This window comes from Saccoglossus kowalevskii, chromosome 22 (genome assembly GCF_978046115.1).
Source record: "Saccoglossus kowalevskii chromosome 22, keSacKowa6.1, whole genome shotgun sequence".
NCBI lineage: Eukaryota > Metazoa > Hemichordata > Enteropneusta > Harrimaniidae > Saccoglossus > Saccoglossus kowalevskii.
Window position 1 is genome coordinate 18,125,842 of NC_140662.1, and position 16,520 is coordinate 18,142,361.

General features: G+C 37.7%; 1 long non-coding RNA gene across 1 annotated transcript; it reads right to left on the reverse strand.

The window, feature by feature from the left end:
• Positions 1 to 14,551: 14,551 nt before the first annotated feature.
• LOC144356558 (uncharacterized) lies at positions 14,552 to 14,904 on the reverse strand. Its single transcript, XR_013421460.2, has 2 exons — positions 14,854 to 14,904; positions 14,552 to 14,642 (listed from the first exon to the last, which is right to left on the reverse strand). It is a non-coding gene; the product is annotated as an uncharacterized LOC144356558 (long non-coding RNA).
• Positions 14,905 to 16,520: the final 1,616 nt, after the last annotated feature.

Below are 16,520 nucleotides of genomic sequence, written 5' to 3' on the forward strand. Positions count from 1 at the left end.
GCTAAGTAGATATCTGCAAAATGTTGTCTGTACCCTCTCGATTTCCGAATTTTCGTACCCCCATATCGCTACCATAAGAACTGGCTGACACAATGATTGCATCAAACAAATTAAATGCACCAACCAATGGCATACCACCAAGTTTCTTACATTATGTAAATTTTTTGGTTCACTGTAAATCTGTTTTTAGAGGGCGGTAAAATAATATGCATATAGTGACAGTTTAGCAGCAGTCTCGATAGACTTCAATGACTACATCTCCCTTTTATGAACCCACTAAAAATATAGAAAATGTTTTAAGACATAAAAAAAACGTATAAAAAAAATATGTTTCAGTACTGAAGCAACACTGTGGGGGTAAATTGTTGGCTGCAATAAGCTCTTCGACCTATACAACTCGTGATGATAAATCTTAGCTGTACACTGTTGTCCAATAACACAGGCTATACGTACTAATACAATGAGTTGACTACATTTGGCTGATACACTTGGAATAAAACAGTATATATGCCATCATTAACTTGAAGAATACAAAAGTAATGAACCAAACTAGGAAAGTACAGTATGGTGTTGTCGTGTCAATCCCGTTCGATCCCCACACTTTACTAACTAAGTGAACATTGGCACAAGACTAACTGCCCTATTCAGGACCACCACTTCCTTCAAAGAGTGACTACCATTATATTATTGTTTCAATGTTGTTTTAATATTTAACATCAGCTGCTTGAACGCGATCTTTATTACACCATCGCGGAATCACTGAATAACAACTTTTTTTTTATTTGCTGTTGAGACGGCGTAACTTCACGATTGACATTTAAAGCTCATTGCCACCAAAATGCTCATTACTATGCAATTTTAGCTGAGCCTGATAGTTACCTCACTGAGTCAAGTGATGATAATTATTTTAATTAATACTGTATGTTTTATTATGTTCTAATGTACGATCATAAATCTATTCACAAAATTTAGGGGGTTCAACCGAACCCCCCGAACCCCCCCCCCCCCCAAACTACGGGCCTGATACTGTGCAGAGTGGCTGTCCCGCGTTTCTTCTGCAACGATGAGAGAAATGGGAGAAAAGTGGAGGTGTATGGTGGCCTAAAAGTTGGTCAGGCGACAAGTCAGTTCGGTTGCTTTGTCCGCATTGAAGTCGACAAAACTGCAACGAAAGCAGCGGAAACTCCTCGGCCGAAGCCCCCTTTCGGGATAAAGAAAAGTTTCTTATTAATTTTTGTTTTCATTTTCTGATTCGGATAATTTGCTTACACACACAGTCAGTAATATTTTGATCATATGACAAATTTTCATCAAGATACATGTACATAATTTTCTGCATCCAAATTTTTTTTTACTCTCTGTTGGTTTTTTGTTTTTTTGTTTTTTTCAATATCGAGCCTCTTGTTACATAGTTGAAGTAGTTCTAGAGCATTTGTGTCTACACTTAGTCTATCTGAAGTGTCACTTTAAAATCTGTAGTTTGAATGTAAAAGAAGTTAATTTCCAGGTTGCTGTTGACAAACATATTGTTCATTTTTAATTATTTTTTTTTTTTCAATACAACACAGTAAGTTTTTCTTTATTATTGAGTTGATGTGTATGCCTTTGGCAAAGCTAACACCTGCCTTATCCTCTAGCCTTTTCAAAATCAAAGGTGATGATACCTGTGACAGTAATATAGTACGAGATGTGTACATCAACATGTGCTTCCTACAAATAAAGACTTGTTGTTGTTGTTTTTTTGATACACTGTGGTTCAATTCGTAATAACAGCTCCGTAGTCCTGTGGTTTTAGCAGCATTTTTTGGGGGGGGGCAAGATTTTTTTTTTTCGCCCTCTCGCATTAGTTTTGGAATCTTCAGAGGATGTCATCCATAAAATTAAATCAGTGTGGCCTAAGTAACGCGTATCGAACTGTGCGGAGTTCGCCTTGTGCAGTGATGATAAGTAACGCGTATCGAACTGTGCACGCTGCTGTGGAACGCCGGTCGAGCCGGTGAAAATTCGAGAAAACAACACAAACTCAACTTTGAAGTAATCCCGAACAGCCAAATTTCTATATGTTACACACGTAAGGCTAATCTTGTTACACTGTTCAGGGGACTCTCAACAACCATCGCAAAGTACCGTTTTCTGCGGGTTTTGGGTCTTTGTTTTCACCGAGAGGGTTGCCAGTGAGGCGGTAGAAAATGCCCGGATGTCCGCCCCCCGAGGATAGGCGAAGGCAAGGTCGCTGAAATCGTCAACTGTGTTTGGATGTGTAGTCGTTTGTTATATAGATATGGAATATAGTAAAATTCCTCAAAAACATAATTTCCACTGACAGACGATTGCAGATCGAAACGACATCGACGCATCGACACATTTATGCTAGAGAAGTATTTTATTGCTAGAGGGCGCTATTTATTATAAAATGTATTGCGGTTATTTCAGCAAAACCATAGACCCTCCAGGGTCTATGGCAAAACGTGTATTTGTAAAAATGTGTTATATAAATCTGTTCAACAGGAGAAACAAACGTTTTTCTCGAAAATGATCACATAATTTCATATATACGGTTCGTAAGTTTGAATGAACAAAGCAGAAGAGCTTTAGTTAGAATCCTTCAAATTAAATGGAAGGGCAAGCTATATACTTGGGTGTCCAAACGCGGAAAAAATCATGGAAAACAGAAACAAAGAAACAAAGTCACACCAAAAAGGTGTACACTCGACAACTCTAAGTTACCTTAAATCAGTGATATTTATTTCTTTGAATCCCGGAAGTTCTTCTGTATCATAATATGGCGTCATCTGCAATATTTAAAACAAATGCAGTAAGCCTATGATGAAAAGTCAGCTGATGAAGCACACTCCAAATACTATATAAATGATGAAAACTAATTATAGTTAGGCCTTTGGCACCAATGTAGTATTTTGTCGCATACATGGCAATTGGAAACAACGAAGTATCAAGAAAACACAAATCTCTTGTGACATTTTTTTTTTTATTTTCTTTCCAGTGACGTAGACAATTACGTTTTGTTTCCAATGATAATTAGTTTTCGTTTGTTGACGTTATGAGTAATTTTCTTCATTGATCAAAATACAGCTGTGCAATGGATCCAGTGTACACGGAGTATAATGATATCAATTAACCAAATTGGCTGAATTACGAAGTAGTCATAGTGTTCGCAAAAATGAGGAGTGATCGCGAAATATTTATTTATTTATTTATTTATTTATTTATTTATTTATTTATTTATTTATTTATTTATTTATTTATTTATTTATTTATTTATTTATTTATTTATTTATTTATTTATTTATTTATATTTATTATTTGCGTTTTTCGCAGGGAATTTGTATTAATTTCCGCATTAAAACTACGTGATTCTGTATTGCTTTGATATGCCGTCTAGTCACTTCGACCACGGACTGATGTAACTGAATAACTTTACACTAGTTTCTCACCTCGTTTATAAATTCTTCTCCGAATTGATACGAGTCATTATAACAGCTCAGATTTCTATTTTCAATTTTAATTTGAACAGGAAAAATCCATTTCAGATCTGACAAAAAGTAAACGACAGTAATGACGTAAACAAGTATATGAGACGAAAGAGGGCGCTCACATTTCTGGAAAAACGACTTAGATTGTCTGTGGTTCAAAGCGGAATGGTCGTCTCCTGCGATGATAACAACACACGCTAAAACGCAAAGGTTCGTAAGTAGACGCCATTGACGCTGCAGGTCGGCGTCTTCCACACCGTCTGTGCTGGGGCAGCGCTTCATGTGACGACACAACGTGTCGACGCTTGTTTTTAAACAATGGCATTCTATGGCCATCTGACGCATGCGCAGGTGATGACTCCCCCGCTTTAAACTAAACATTCTACTACGTTGGCAAAATATCGAATGGTAGACCTAAATTTTATTTGATCGTACCATCTCTCACATTGCAACTCATACCTTTCAAATCGTCTGTTATATCTTGATCTGCCGGGTAATCTCCTTCCGGCCCAGGCAGTGGAGTAGAGTGCGCTATGGTCGCATCAGTTCCCACACTGGAAGTCAATTGCTCGGAGGGGCTTGAATACACTCTTATTGTTGTAGAACTGTCTGTTGTAATCGCTGACATTTATATGCATTTGAAGAAAAAATGAATAATGAAAAGAGTCCAAACTAATAATAAAAAATCATTTATTATATCTCATTATATTTTGCGGGGACATGACTACACAGTTACTATTGAAGAATTAAAAAAATAAACTTATAAATAGGCATCATTTTGGTCATAAAAAACAACAAAATTTTGCGCCTGCCAAACTACGTGTCTCTACTTTCATGTAGACATTAATTGCGTATAATGTGTGTTATCACATTGTCACGATTTCTAATCAGTTAGGGATTGGACGGAAAGTACAGGAGGGGTAGGTTGGTGTTTTGGGGGTGGGTCACTGATTTTCGTGCAAGTGTTGAGGGGAGGGTTACAGTAATCTGTGCAGGCATAAAGGGAAGGGTCATATTTTCACATTTCAACAAACACCTATTCTTATTACTCATTTAGCAGTTGTATTTACATTGAATGACATGTTAATAAATCTAAGTTATATACAGAGCTATGATGAGGACCCACTGTCAGATGTTTTAGTACAGTGGAAATGGAAGTTTCCAGCCGATACTATACACCAGATCTGGGAGAAATAAAAAACAAGTTGATGGAACGGAAATTTCTTTGACGACTAGCAATTCACCCAGGCAAAAAATAATATTTATGTACGAGTACTGCTGGATTAAAACACACAGATTTATTGTAGTGTAATATTATAATATATTATAAATTTACAATATCAATAGTTGTTAGTTCCCGTTCGAAACGGGGACTTATGTTTTGACCTCTGTGCGTGCGTGCGTGGACTAATAAAGCTGGCAGTCCCTGTTTGCGTAAACTTATATCTTGGTATTGTATGCATTTGTATAGGTTTATTGTTTAAGTTAGTTTTGAATCATATATCATATATCATTCCACATTACACTGATTCAAGACAGAAATTCACTAAAGATGATTTGGTGAATATGATTCTTTTTCTCATTAACATATTTATACTGTGTGGCGGGAAAATCTTCCAACAAGCTTTGGATAAAAGGCTTCTTGATATTTTTGCAATTATTACTAAAATTCGTTAGACCAGTAAAATTCAGCTGAATCTCAGTGTTACGAGAAAAAGTATATATCTAGAGTATATAATAAGAATAAAGAATGGTGGTATAGAACATTTGTATCTCGTGTTTTGAAGATTGCACACGATTCAACACACAATACTCATAAAGGTACCAGTAAAATTGTGTATGTATCACCCTAATGTGGTACATACACACTATCATACATTGTTCTCTTCTCAATGAGAGCTGGGCTAACTGATTGAAGTAGAAAAGTTCTAAGCTGTGTAGTAGAACATCGATTAGTATGCATATAGTTTTAATACATGTACTATCCTTACACTTAGAAAAAGGGTGGGTCACAATTTTCCTTGCAGCATTCAAGGGGGAGGTCAGCAAATTTCATGCAAATGTTTGCGAAGGGTCATATATTTTTATGTATGCGACTTACAAAAAACACCAGCCTACCCCTTTGTAATTTTTGTCCAGTCCCTTATCCCCCGCATAAATAATGATTCACACCCAGGACTTTCAGACCACATTTCATTTCATTTGTAAACACTTATCCAGAGCGCATGCATATGTCCGTCGTGAACGCTAAAGGGCAGTGGTCGTCGCGCAGCGCGTGTTTGAATTTCAATGTACTTTACACGCGCTGTGTACGTTGCTATGGAACCCATATCAAACAGGATGCGGCGCGACGACCACCGCTCTTTAGATGAGAGTACGGCATATAAACTAACTCGGCGAATTGGAATTCATGTAGCTCAGTAGTTCAGTCAATTTGTCGCACATTCGGAATTATCCGTATTTTGTTCTCATATATTATAGCTTTTTACGGCATACACCGTGACCACTGGAATTCTAGAACGCCCATTGGTCAATTCAAGACAGTCGTAGTGCAATTCACACAAATGCAACTTACCAGTCGTGACTTCTGCGGTCATACCTGTCTTCGCGGTGTAAGTTGTGACTTCTGCGGTCATACCTGTCTTCGTGGTGTCAGTTGTGACTCCTGCGGTCGTCCCAGTCTCTGTGGCGTCAGTTGTGACTTCTGCGGTCGTACCAGTGTCCGTGGTGTCAGTTGTGACTTCTGCGGTCGTACCAGTGTCCGTGGTGTCAGTTGTGAATTCTGCGGTCGTCCCAGTTTCCGTGATATCAGTTGTGACTTCTGCGGTCGTCCCAGTCTCTGTTGCGTCAGTTGTGACTTCTGCGGTCGTACCAGTGTCCGTGGTGTCAGTTGGGACTTCTGCGGTCGTCCCAGTTTCCGTGATATCAGTTGTGACTTCTGCGGTCGTCCCAGTCTCTGTGGCGTCAGTTGTGACTTCTGCGGTCGTACCAGTGTCCGTGGTGTCAGTTGGGACTTCTGCGGTCGTCCCAGTCTCTGTGGCGTCAGTTGTGACTTCTGCGGTCGTACCAGTGTCCGTGGTGTCAGTTGGGACTTCTGCGGTCGTCCCAGTCTCTGTGGCGTCAGTTGTGACTTCGGCGGTCGTACCAGTGTCCGTGGTGTCAGTTGTGACTTCGGCGGTCGTACCAGTGTCCGTGGTCACTGCATCCGTAGTCTGAAAATCTGCTTGAATAAAGTGTCCGTGATTTATATGAAAGAGAAAGTCTAATGTTGACCCAAGGCAGAAGCTTACTCATAAATAACAAAATATGCGAAATTGGCACTCGATTCAATATCAAATTGGGGTCAACAAACTATTTTTCAAAAAAAAAATTACAGATACTTTGTCAATGTTAGACTTTTGTTATCTTGTTGCTTATAGTAAGAGATCTTTGCGCCCTGAAAAGATGAGAAACTTTGGTGAGAATTAAGGTGACAGCCAGATCCTCTAGACAACAAAATGTTGCTTTGAATTTACCACTGGCAGTTTTATTACTTACGTTTTTCTAAATCCCGAATCAAAGCCCTTTCAAATATCATTGATATTGGTTTAATTCTAAGCAAGCGGTCATTTACTTTAATTATGTACTTGACAACTCCACATGCAAGTTTGATGATCGATCGTAGAAGACACCTACTGAACTTAAAGTCCGCAGCTGATCACATTTTATCATTAGCGGACATCACATCAATGGCGGCAGTGTCTCTTATCCGCGATTGTCATGTTTCCGATATGAAAATTGAGCCATTATCAATTAATTATCGAAATTAGACCAGTTTATCAATTTGCATGATCAAAAAGATGATTATCATTTAAATGTGGTAGACCTCTTACCAGAGTCTATTAATGTACATGTAAATGATCATGATCATCAGAGTCGCACAATCGCGTCGCAGAGTTAGTTTTTAGACCCCCTTACATACATATGTTTAGATAGTGTTACTCCAACCCAGTGTGTTAGCGTAAATGCACGAATCATATACCGATTAATTCTCAATTAGTGTATTATTTTGCAATGAGTTATTGTAATGTTTATTTACCGTGAATGCTGATAACTACATACATCCCACCACCATGCTTGGTACAGTGACATTCCACATTTTACTACAGGCGCATTACGCGAAAAACCCGTCCAAACAAAGCTCTGCCTCTGGTTACAATGGTAATAGTAAGATTTCTTTGCAACAGTCCAACAGACGATCCATTTGTAATTTTAATTAGAGAGCATGTAAAGTATATATATGCAAATGTTTGCGTAGAATCTGTGTGTTGCCTTCCCATCCAATAGCTACATGTAAGCATCCAAATAACTGCAGGTCATAAACTATTGGACAAAACAATTCCCATTCCTCCGGCTAAAAAAATGCTGCTTTAAAATATAAGGTGCAGAAAAAAAAAACTTAGATCCAGATAAATAGTTTCTCTCAAAGGGCATTAAGGAAGTGTTCTGTATCACAACAAAAATATTTCATACACAGATGTGCATATGAAGAACTACAAGTTCGCTACTACAATCAATAGGGATGAGATGGAGGAAGCAAATACATTCAGAAATTGTAGAGGATAATTACGTGTCATCTTCAACTAGAGCCATTATTTTGAGTGCACTAGGTCCAGTTCCCAAACCAAACGCTGATTATGTCACATCATCTGTGATTGCAGACACCCTATTGGTAACGCAGTTAATGCTTATGCTACAAAAGAATGTTATAATACCAATTGATTGATGATGCGACAGGATAAAACACCATGGTATTTTTTGGGATGATTTATTTAATTATTGCCAATGATTTTCTTAACTTGCCCAACAAATCCGGTTTTCCTATTGCATATAATGAACTCATGGGACTTACCCAAAAGCTAAAACTGAATTTGCCGCTGTCCAAACTGAATGAATTTCATCAGTTGCAAGCAATTGGTAGTGACTGAATTATCTCACTTCAATAGAACACACATGTTTGTAGATCCGCGACAAATAACAGATGTTCAATGTGATGCATATATGAAAGCATCAGAGATTTACCGTAGTTTGGCAGTATACACAGTGCCCAATTGATTGGCTTGAAGCAGAATCTTCCCATATTAATCACAACGAAGTGTTCTCTGTCATTGTAGATGCTAGAAAATGGGGTTATACTTGGCAAAATTCCACTATTCACTTTTACACTGACAGTCAGGTTGCTACGGTAAACCTCAGCTAAATGGTAATGGATGTTGTCTTATACAGAAGCCATGCTTTTGCCACTTCCTCCAAGATAAGCTATGCAGTTATCAATTTGGCTACTAGCTAGCACCAGTCACACCGAAAATAGCATGCTGATGCACAGCCCACAGCCCATCTGCTAGACGCCTGTCAGTGTCACGTATAAGCCTTGCCACAATCCTAAAGCCTGTGATGGCCAACATTCAACATTACTCAACCCACAGCGTTCGAAGAACTGACTAGACTGCTCGGGGACTGGGTGCCTTCAGAACTTATTTACACCCTTTGCTGCCACTAAGGTTACAGTGCTTTACATCTAAACTACCTAAAATGTAACTAATGTTTTACCTAAAAGTGTCCAGGTATCTTGGAAATTCTGTTCTTTCGTTAGTGATATTTGTAGGACATAAAGTTTAATATTCTCCATTGATTTTGAGAGTATCATTGGTGTGTAGTTAGTAGTAGTACACTTCCTCCACTTGACCTAAGACACTTGTTTCGATGTGTGATTTGTTTGCATTATCCCCACATACAGGGCCCCATCAGTTCTACATGATTCTAGACTCTACGCCGGCAGTCTACGCGCTTCAACCAACGTTTTATGGTTACATCATAGTCCTTCAATCACATAGAAAGACTGTAGTTATTCTATTTTTTTAGTAACTCGATGATATGCTTGGTTGCGCCCACTCGCTAAGCATTGCCTGCTACAATATCCGTGATAAAGCTCGAGGTTTGACTGAATATTTACTGGCGCCTGGCAACAGAAATAAGTTGCTTGTCGGAGTTTTTAGAAAAGCCACCCTATTGGTCAGAATGACACGCGCGGAATTCCATGGATAGGTGAGCGTGGGCGGGCTATTGATTGCAGAGGACACAATACCCCAAGGCAAATAAATAAATACCAAGGTCCAGGTTGTACAAGTCGTTGACCCATTGTTTTTATCTTTATCTATCTAACTCAGGGTGTGGCGCTGTTGACCTGACTGTCATCATACTTCATTTTATGTTGACGGTTTGAAGTGTTGAACATGCCCGAACACTGACAGTGCGTGATTGTAATTATATGCAACATTTGTTAGTTTGCTCGTTACGCATGTCACGCTCACCTCCATATTAGCAAAGTCTGCAATTACGATTTGTTATTTTATTTGATTCTGTAATTTGTAATGATTCTGGGCTAGCTGTTTCCATGATCATTATTCTTAGTGTAGCAACAGTGCAGACGCATGATTTTCAGCCTGGCCCGGGGCTCACCATCAACTCAGTGGTTTAGTGCATGGGGGGGGGGGCATTCGCACGGGGAGGGGAGGTCATTTGGCTACCAATAATTTGAAAACAGGTGGTTAGATGTTTATGAATTTTATAACATGGCTTTTTTGCGTGTCGCCGGCTATTCACACACATAAATACATCAAACTGTCATGAAAATAGTATTTAGTACTTGGTGAAAAACAAAAGGTAATTTGTCCATATATTCATTCACTAAACCCATGTAAAGGTCCAGTAAATTACAGATGGTTATTTAATGAAATTTATGGTAGTTTTCATACAATCTAGGTACTCATCTACTAAATCCGGGTAGTTATTATCTAAATTCAGGAAGTTATTGACAAAATCAATGTAATTCTTGACTAAATCAGTTAGTTATTCACTACATTCATGTGAATTGTTCACTAAATAAGGTATTTATTCACTAAATCTACGTAGTTTTTCATAAATGCACGTAGCTATTCTCCATGTCAGGCGACTTGTTCACTAAATCCAGGTACATATTCACTAACTCAGGCAGTCAATAACTAAATCAAAACACAAGATAATTTTCCTTGCAATCATTTCCTATCCACAACGTTACGTCCACTATGCTACATTTTCTAATCACAGCTTCATTCTAGACTCGTCAAGACTGGTTAGACCGACCTTGTACTTACATAGTATGGGAGTAGTATTGTTTATTTAAAACTAAATAATGTATTTACGTGACGTTGAATTTTGGTCTTGATAAAACTAGTCCAGTGTTATTTACTGCATAGATAAAGAAGACAGAGATAACTAGCGCATGAGTACTGTTATATGCTTCGGAACTACTGTCACGTGCGAGAATAACTAGACGTGAAATTGTCGTAATATGCGCGCATCTGAACGTGTTTCCCCGATAGTTTGAATTAGAGTATATCTCGATTTACCCATCACAGGTACGAACGATGTCAACAAGACAACCACGCATCGAATCGCCCTAGTGATCAGAATATTACTGTACCAATACTGCAAGATAGTCTAGGTATTAAAGAGGGTCAGTTATAAAAAGTAGACCAAACAACAAAATGGCTACCATTGTGGGGCATAATGCTCCAATTTGTAATGTAATTCTCAATGCGAACACTCTACAGGAAAAGGTTATTTTGTACATAGAGTCAATGAGGAGAGGGCCCTATATTTTAAATTATTTAAAAGAATGTTTGTTTTTGTTGTTGTTGTTACATTTTTTGTCCTTTTTTTCTTACACAAAATCGAATAGCAATCACTATCATCATATGAGTTAAAAGTAAAAGATGACGTCAATACAACACTAGCATTGGCAGTATTAGAAATTTGAGCCAATCAAATACCTTTTCTAAATATATGTCAGTCATTTCAAAACCAGTTGAAATTTTCGCCAAAATTTCTCTTGAAAGTGTATGAAGGATTTACTCTGGTATCATATTCAATAATACCGTCACGCATACCATCCCTTGAAAACAATATTCTAATTAGTGTCAACTTTTAACGGAAAATGAACCAGTAAGTTATGCTTACTACACCCATCCTCCGGGTGAATGGATTGGTGATTGCGATATTTTGGCATTAATATTTGAACTGTTATACGCAGAATATCGGAAATGATATTATTAGATTATGTGCTACACGGCGATGTAGCAAAGCGGTTCTGGATTATCAGTACATGCCGATGTTTACACTATGATATGAACCCCCAACCACTGACACGAATGTGCCTTAATTGTTAACCAGCCAGTCCCGTCCAATTATCTGTGTATACTACCGGTATATCAGCCATGGGATATTTCGGGTACTGCGATCGATTCAGCAATGGCGCTCTCCGGCTTGAATTACAATCTTGCCCATTCATTTCGCAGTTCTCGCGTCTGTTATGTGTAAAGTATCTCGTTACTGAAAATATGAGAAGTAGATCTAGTACGTGAACCATTTAACCGTACATGCTCTAACAGCGTGCCGCCTTACCTGTCGATGGATTCAATGTTGAAGTCTGTCCGGTTACTGCCACGAAAACCGACACCGCCAGGTACAGAAATACGCCAGCCGTTGGAACTGCATTGTACAGTTTCATTTTGATGAAAGCAAGAGAAGAGACGTAGGAAATAGAGGCCGTCACTATGTTCCGCCAACTACCGTCATGACCTTAACTACTTAGCACACACATGATAAGTTACATTTTAACTTCATTAGTGATGTGTACGAAAATGTCATATGACGTAAAAATGTTGATTAAATATTAACTATTTGATTGCACACCAGTCGGCAGACTATACGTAAAGTATGCGTATCGTGGATTATTCCATTATTTTCTGGGGGTGGTGGTTTTGCTAAATCATAACATTGACAATGTATAAAAAAGAAAAAAAAAACATCATATACGAAATATGGTGTATGCCAAAAAGCATAACAGAAACAAATCATTCAATTCGAAATTTCCACCTCCCTTTGGAAAATAATCGTTTATGTAACCATTCATCTTACCTGGCGTGTCGTGCTAACAACGTGCAGACCACTGGTAAACTAGGTGGGTGTTGCAAAATTAATATTCAGATAATGATATTTTTTTATTTCACTATCTAATCTTAAACACACTTATTTATATCAAAACATGCCACTTGTAACTGCAATCCGAGCCAACTGTCCGGGACCGAGAATGTGGTGACTGTATCCGAGACCGCTACAACTATCGTCACTGTGCCTAAGACTATAATCAAAACCTCTCTTGGAACCAAGCGGTAGGGGGGGGGGGTACCAGAACATGTTATGGGAACTTCACCAATGTACGTCTTTCTTATACCACCAATAAGTGGGTCGCCGACACTTTCTGGGTCAGATTTTTTATGTTTTGGGTGTATTTGTATTGTACAAACATGGTCGTATTTTGGATGTGTCAGTTTGTCTCAAACCTGTTAATTTATTGTCGTGGTGTTTGTCTTTTGAAATAGAGTTGGTAAAAATCTTGTTCGTGCTTGTATATGTATACGTAAACCGTTGCTGTCAAACACGTGGCAAATGGTGTATAATATCCATATATCCACGTCTTCTTTTATATAGTTGGTTTTTAAAACGTATAAAATTAACCTGTTTATGATATAATGAATCTCAAACTGAATTAACATAATCGGTAAACTTCCTCTATTCATATATGAATACTACCACGTTTATCGGGCATAATCAACTAACTTGACATTAAATGTTTATTAGTGGACTAGTGGGTCTATTTCTGGCCATTGCGCTCTCTGTCTGTGTGATATCACAAAATGTAACTCTTTATATAAAAGACAAAACAAAAACAGAGTATGACGTCAAGAATCACGTTTTAATTCTAAATCTTGTTGTAATTCCTAAGTCACGTGTTTATCATCAAACACAGAATAAGTAAATATGTTAGCTCCCGGGGGCCAGGAACATTAGAAATGAAATTCTAAAATTCCAGAATTCGATACTACAAAAAGAAAAATCAAAGTAAGCAAATCTGAACATAGCGTGTCATTGTTTTTAGCGTGTGTTGTTATCGTCGCTTGGGACTCAATTACTGCGCATGCGCAGGTGACGGCCATCCCGCTTTAATTATGTATGCCCCATAACCCTTTGAATATTCAGACTAGTCGTTGTCTATCAAAGAAAAAACAATGTCTCTTTAAAAAAAATTATTAAAGTGGCGATAGCTGCGATTCTGTTTAAATATAATCACATAAAGACCAAATCTTACCAAAATATTCCCTTAGTCATAACTGTATATGAGCAAATTGACACAAGGCTAATGTCACATAAAATGCAATGTGAAAACTATGGGTCGAATCGTCGCAATGAAACCGTAGAAAACTGCACGACACACACTATTATGGGAAATAAGACGTATAATCTTCAGAGGGAGGCTTATTCCCCTAAGAAGGGGACGTATTTGACATTTCAGCCGGGGACCCCCTATAAAGTTATCATCTTGTACCGTAATTCCCGAATAAGTGATTTAACTTACAACGGCGGTATATAGTGTTCATATTTCGGCGATGGTCGATTCAAATTGGCACTGATGACACAAGAAATGTTACATTAAAAATGAAAATCGAACACAAAAAAATCGACAGATACAGCTATTGCCGCTTTAAAGATAACCTAAACTCACACCATTTCAAATCCAGTGAGCAATAGTTAAATATATAAATACCATCTCTTCCTTAATAACATATTCGAGTTAACAAACCTAAAATACTATAATAGCCGGGTCAATAAAGAGCTTTTTTAAGTATATTTTGTTGGTTTATAATAATCGCCATTTACATAATCGTTTCCATATTCGTCCAAATTAATTGATTAGTACAGGTAGTCAAAGGGAAATTAATGTCCGTTTCGTCTAATATTAAAAATATATAAGTATTTTGAATACTCGTTTGATTACTCGTCGTGCACCAGAATTGCGATAATTAACGCAATGCATACATTGATAGGAACACAGACAAATGTTTCCCTGATTACATATTAGTAACATACAGACAAATTTATCCGATCCGTTCTTACACAGTAGAGTACAAACACTTGGTGTAATTGTATCCTGATAACGTATGTATTAAGAGTTCAATTGGAATACTAAAGTACAATACACGTAGTAGTTCAGATATAGTCTTCAACGTCAAACTGTAAAAAAACAAAATATAATGCATTAATCTAACAATACATACCACATTTTTAGAAGTATATGCTATTAAACCAATATAATGAGTTATGAAGATAAAGCGTTCATACAATGTCATCGGAATATCCCATATATACACCTTCATACACTGCCGATTTGTTTGCCGTGCTTAAATAGTTTAATATCAACGTCATGATTAAAATCTGTTCTTACCAGATTGGCATTTATTCCGAGGTTATTAGGAGATCTTACAGGCTTCTTGATTTTTACCTGAAAATTGATGAAAGATATTGAAAAGACCGATAATTTGACGATTTTCCTACTACCATGTTCTAGAAATCATGGAACGAGTATTGCCAACAGTGTATATGAATTGCTGCACAGTGTAAGTATTACGCCAAAAGTCAGCAAACAACACCGAATAAACGGCATTGTAAATACTCCGTCAAATTAAAGTAAACACGTACTGCATTCGCGACTCGAACTCGAGAAAATCAGAAGTCTCCGCCGAAGCAAAAGTATCTTAGTTGATTCAAGAGATAGCAGACAGTGTATTGCTACAATGTGGTTGTCCGAACTTTTGCTAGAAAGTGTCCACTTATCAACTGCATTGAGTTAAATTTCACTTAAGTAGCTGTAAAATTTTCAGTCTACATGAGCCACTCACATGCTGTCTCGCATCTGTTGAGATCGTCTCCATGGGAATCGACCAGCTTTCTTCATCCGAGTCGCTGTCTTGGACAGAGGACGGTGCCTTGTTCACATTATCCGCCGACCAAGTCGAATTGTCTATATCTGGTGACGTAACTATATCTTTCGGATTTTCCACGTCTTGTTGAAACACGGGGTTATCCGCCGTGAACTCACTGGTAATAAACACTTCCTCATCGTCGCGATCTGATAACATTCTCGATATTCTACCATTGTTCATGAACGTGGACGTGTCATCGGGATTGAAAGATTGGGTGTCGTTATCTAAGGTTTGAAACAGGCTGTAGTCTCGAAATGGGGAGCCAGATCTAAACACGAAAGAAGTTAACATTATTAGTTCGAACGATGTATGTGTCTTTTTGTCAGAAAACTCCTTACCACCACCACTACCGACTGTAATCACGAGATGAGGAACCAGATATGAACATTAACGTTCATGTTTATATGTTTGTATGTGTATCTGCAGTTTTTATTTCAAACGGTTTGCGTGTCACCTCCTGGTAAGAAACCCACAAGATACCTCTACTCCTATAATCCTACCACTGCTGCAATGATTCATCCCAGTAACAATACAAATAATGTTTTGACAAATCAATAACAGGCGTGTGCAGTTGATAGTATTCCAGACACTTGTTTCGACAGATGCCAATGGGAGATTTAATTTAGTGCAGATATCGATACTTTTTTTTAACCACATACAAGTGAAAGTAGCCTTTCAAAAAAATTTAAATTCATGTGTTTACTAATTTTTTTGACTACATTATTCTAATAGCAGTTTTAACAAACGAGTTGACAGATCACATAAATTGTTTGAAAATGTTGATGTTTTGGAATTAAGCTCGTTTTGTGACTAGCTAAGAAGTATATATTACTAATTAGTTTAGTAAGTCGTGTATATCAAATACGGTCTTCCTATCGCGCCCTCTTGAAAAAAAGTTATATACAACGTCGATATTGTTTTTGAGGTAAATCCGTAAAAATGAGTAAAATGTGTATATTTGTTTACATCTTAATGACGAACAACTACATAACGAAACATAGTTTTCTATTACACCCACCTACGTCATTTTAACGTCACAGTAACCCCTCAACGCAAGATAACACAAGCTATTGGAAACATGTGTTGAGTCATGACAAATCCTCATTGTTATTTTATAGCTACACAGAGT